General features: G+C 30.9%; 1 protein-coding gene across 1 annotated transcript in view; it reads left to right on the top strand.

Moving 5' to 3' along the window:
* Positions 1-1,848: 1,848 nt before the first annotated feature.
* The window catches only part of LOC108693417 (lysine-specific demethylase 4B-like), a 10,050-nt gene continuing 6,538 nt past the window's right edge, over positions 1,849-5,360 (top strand). The window contains exon 1 of the mRNA XM_018202339.1: positions 1,849-2,088. The gene's annotated coding sequence lies outside the window, so the exon portion shown is untranslated. The remainder of the gene's footprint in view (positions 2,089-5,360) is intronic.

The following is a 5,360-nucleotide window of genomic DNA, read 5'->3' on the forward strand; positions in this document are numbered from 1 at the left end:
TCCCTCTGACTATCACTTGTTTCGATCAATGGCACACGGCCTGGCTGACCAGCACTTCCGGTCTTATGAAGAAGTAAAAAATTGGATCGATTCGTGGATAGCCTCAAAAGATGACCAGTTTTTTTGACGCGGGATTCGTACGCTACCCGAAAGATGGGAGAAAGTAGTGGCCAATATTTTGGGATGGACAATATTTTGAATCATAAATGTATAACCAGTTTTTTACAATAAAGCCTCGAATTTCGGAAAAAACGGCGGAAGCAAAGTTGTATACCTAATAATAAAATATCTATTATAAATATTATAGTAAATGCTATGAAAATATTTAATGAGACATTATAAAAACACTTATTAGAAACACTTATTAGAAATATTTATTTATATTTATATTTAAATATTACATAAAATATTTAATTTATATATTTTAATGATATTTCGAATAAAGCTTTATATAAAATATGCTTATTAAAACATTTATATAACATTCCAAAAAATGATTAGTAATAAATATTTATCATAAATATTTTGTCTAGGAAATTTTGATAAAACAATCTTAACTTGGACTGGACTAAGAATTGTATGAACAAACAATAATGCAGTGTTGTTGGAATTATATTAAATACCTAATATAAAAGATTAGGTAGTTAGAAAATTTATATGGATGTGTGCGTGCGATATTGATGTAGTATTGTATAGTAATATGTCAATGACACCGTAAATCCTACGTATGTAAATCCTACTGAATCGATAATACAGACTTTAGGATCCTCTTAAAGTAATGCTTGATCTATGCTTCAATCTTAACCCTAATATTCTAAAATTCAATAGGGCTGCCAGTCCTAATTGATCTTAACTGAAATCTATATTCCATATATTGGCTGAATTTTAAGATTTTAGGATTAAGACCGAAGCAATCAGGTATTATATAATTAGTGCAATTGAGCCTAAAACCTCAAATATTATAATATTATAATAAAACTGCAGATGATTTCTTTCTTAACAAAATTAATTGATTTTTCAAACAATATCTCAAATAGCACAAATGATTATTACAAATTCGAGAAAAGATTCATTTTTTACATTTCTTTATAATAAATTAACATAATTTTCGAAATGAATTGAAAAAGAATCGAGTAGTACGTGACTAGATGCCGATAGATGGAGACAGTGGAGTTTTCTTTTTCGTAAATATAAGGAATATATTTATAAATCGAGGATTTGAAAGAATTATTTTTTTAATTCTTTATGATGCTGTCTGGAATTACTATTTTGTTAACATATTATTAAGATATATTATTATTAAGTTATTATTGTAATAAGTGAAAAAGAATATTAGAAATAATTTTGAAACGATATAGAAATTTTGCTATGCATTCTACCAGATTAAACTAACAAATTAACTATCGAAGAAGTTGATCGAAATTCGATCTATTCATTTCTCTAAGCTTGGATTTTTCTATTTTTTATCCTTATTTAACATTTGATGAACAACAAGAATATAAAAATCACGCACAATATACGCTTTAGAATTTATTCAAAACTTGCATAGAGTTGCATAAATATATGTATAAATTATTCAATCGGATTTTATGTGAGTCAGTGTGTAAAAGAAATGTGATTGGATAATTTTTTTATGCATACGTTTATGCGGCTATGCATAAATAAAATTATCCAATCACATTCTATTATAAAAACAACACATCTAAAATGCAATTGGATAATTTTCTTTATGAAGCTACACAAGTTTGTCGCTACGCAAGTTTGCCTTTATAGCATCCAAGGTAAGTTACGTCGCTGGTGCACGCCACTAGCTCACCGAAGTCACCGCTGGCGTACGTGACAAACGCCGAAAATTCGAATCTCGCACGCGTCAGACAGGTGGCGCTCCGATCGCGCGACCCAATCTGAAGTTGAGCTGGAACGCCACCTTGCCGTATACGTACGGATGACGCGTGACTCAAAGCTGCTCAAAGCATCGACTACAACGACGGTGCGCGTGTGTGTGTCTTCGAAAATTGTGGTATTCACGTTAACATTTCGCGGACGATGGTACTGATACAGGAAAGGTGATCCCCAGGCTTGTCAGATGTAAGTACCGTTCGTTTTTGCGATCCAGGCGCGACGACGCCGTCCACCCGTTTCTCTCGCCGTCCCGATGCTATCACTGAATTCTTCACGCAAACATGCCCCCGCGTCCGTCACAATCACTCACGCATGTATCGGATTAATCGAATAATCGCTGAAAAAAAACAGTCATTTCGCGCGGCGAAACGAACGGATGTCGAGTGTATCTGATGGATTGTCCGTTACGAAAAAGTATCCACCCGAGGGAATCCTGGCAACAATAGATAACTACCATTTTGTTTATAGACTCCTTCCACCATCATCACTACCACCACTACCACCACCATCGGCACCCCTCCCTCTCACTCCTTTTGATTGTAATTTCGAAAGCTTCAAATTTTTGTCATACTACGCTTTCTATTCGGCATCTCATTGACCACGTATTCGATTTTTTACATTTTTTTGTTTTTCCTGTCTTCCTCATTGCTGCCTCAACTTGTTTCCTCATATTATTCTCACGCATCGGATGCAGCCGCTGTTTATTTACGCAAGTCGCACATGGACTGATGGGCATTCTACTTAGATCTTGAACGCGGGATCCACGTGTGGAATGTTTCTGTCGAAGACTGAATGAGAAGCAGCGTAATATTAATTTATATATTGTACGCTGTAATACGAATACTGGTTTTTAACACTTGCCGGGAGTATTGTGTCGGTCCGGTTAAAAAATGCAATTAGCATACAAGCGTGATTCAATACTATACCAATGAAACGTCACTCATCAATGAAGCGTGACATTTCTTATGCTCGAATGTTTCTTAGGAAACATAATAAATTGTTGTTTCACTGATAAAATTATTCACGAAATTGATTAAATGTCTTTAAATATCGATCTTATAACTAAAAAAAATGGAGTGAAAGAAGAATACTAATAAAAATTATTAAGCCATGCATATATTGCACATTTTTTATTAAAAAAAATACAAACGTATTATTATTTCTGTAAAATAATACCTTTTTAAATATATTTTTAAAATTTTTAAGAATTCCTCACAAGTGTGAGGAATTCAATAAATCAATAAGGATATGTTTCATATATTAAGAAGTAAATACGCTGTATGTTTTTTTTATTAAACACTTTATGTTTTTTTTAGTCGAAAAGCAAAAATTGCTTGAAACGTATGCATTTGTTCGGTTGTTACATACTTTGTGTTTTTGTAATTATAATTGATCCCAGAATTAACTAATTAAATTTTTTATGATAAACACAGTATAAAATGTAAAGTTTTAACGTTTTTAACTAATGAAATGATTGTTCTGCATCGATATAATTCAGTTATGTAATTGAAGGAAGGTGTTTCATCACTATACTTCTGTAATAATATCCCATAAATTTTGATAATTTTAATATCTTCACAATATCTGCTTTACATAGTCTTATCGCAGTTCATTTATGTATTATGATTTAATTGAAAAAATAGAAGTGCATTTTGTTTTGGGATTTAAAATGTTAAAGTCTTTTTCTATCAATAAAATTCAGCAAATTATTGCAAGAATTATTCCTATGTATTAGTACCCCATATAGCATGACAATAATTCCAACTTGTTGCTGCATTATTGCTAAAATGTTTTATACTACCTGAGTATAATGTTTTTCTAATGCTTAACCCTTAAGTGTCACGTTATGAGAACAATATAATTTCCACTTTCCAGGTAGCAAGATGACGTTATTTTGTTATCATTTTAATGTCAAAATAATGACGAATAACATCAGCTTGCTGAAATCTTTAAGCATCACATTATGAGAACAATATAGTTCCTAAGATGTCATTTGTCATCATTTTGATGTCAGAACGACAAATAATATTAGCTTGTTGGGAAATATATTTTTCTCAGTGGATCTCATGTAATGCTTGAGGATATGACATATTGAATTCAATTCGATTGCTTATAACTTTTTTTGTAAAAATTAACATTTTGTAAACAATTGTTTTTCAATCAAAATGCCAGACATTAAGAAATATACTAAATAAATATGTATGTATCTTTATTAACTAAAAAAGTTATAAACAATGAAAAAAGTATTGGAAAAAAATCAAATATTCCATTGAAAAAGCAAAGCAAGGGTTAAAGAGAGATAACCATTCTCTCTTTCTTATCAAATTATGTATGTTTTTGTAATATAAATATAAAACAACAATATTATATATGTAAAATTGCTACGCTTAATTTTGATTGTGGAAACAAATATTGTGAATGATATTTTTCCAAGAAGTTTTGTTCCTTGCCTTATATATAATAATATAAAATATATATATTAAAAATGATGTGAGATGGTAGACATATAAAACAAAAATTAAACAAAAAAAATTAAATCAGGGTTGGCATTATTTTACCCACCCCAAAAAAATCCAGGGGGTTTTTTTAGGTTTTATAAACTTAAAAAAATCGAAATTTGTAGGTTTTCTTAAGTTTTATTGGGATTTTGTATAAAATAAATTTTTGTATCGGTAACACATAAAAGGAACGTATTTATAAATATTTAATGAATATAGATATACTAAACTAAACTAACTAACTGATATAATTTATATCAATTTATAACATATATAATTTATATCAATTTATAACATATATCAATTTTAATATATACAAGATGTACAAAAAGTCGGATTCTTTAAATATCTTGAAAAGCATTTTTGAGAAAAATGTTTCAGGTAAAAGTAGTTGTAAGATTTAAAAATATCTACTAATCACATCCGTTTGACCTTGGCGATGCCACCTTGGTCAAATGATGTGATCATAGATCTTTTTAAACTCTACAACTTTTGTCTGAAACATTTTTCTCAAAAATGTTTACTTTCAAAATATTTAAGGTCTGGAACTTTTTATACACCCTATATATCTATTATACATTATATGTATATATGTGTGATATATACACACATATATATATATATATGAAATTGACATTATTATGTAAAACAAAACTCAATCGTGGCGACTCTCTTTCACTACAATGCTAAAAATGCTCTGCCAAGAAATGATGTCGAGAAATGATCCCCATCGAATTCTTGGCAGCGCCTTATATCTGCCAGAAGCGGACGATGAGGACCGCTGAGGTTGAAGAACGAAATTGGACTTCCTACGTGCAAGGCGGTACGCAGAACGACCCACCACTTTGTCACGGATGTGTTTCACATTCATTTACAGATATGCTCACTTCGCATTCCGAATATTAGATTTTGTCTGCCTCGAAGAGAGAGAGAGAGAGAGAGAGAGAGAGAGAGAGAGAG

This window comes from Atta colombica, unplaced genomic scaffold (assembly GCF_001594045.1).
Source record: "Atta colombica isolate Treedump-2 unplaced genomic scaffold, Acol1.0 scaffold9, whole genome shotgun sequence".
In the NCBI taxonomy this organism is placed as follows: Eukaryota; Metazoa; Arthropoda; class Insecta; order Hymenoptera; family Formicidae; genus Atta; species Atta colombica.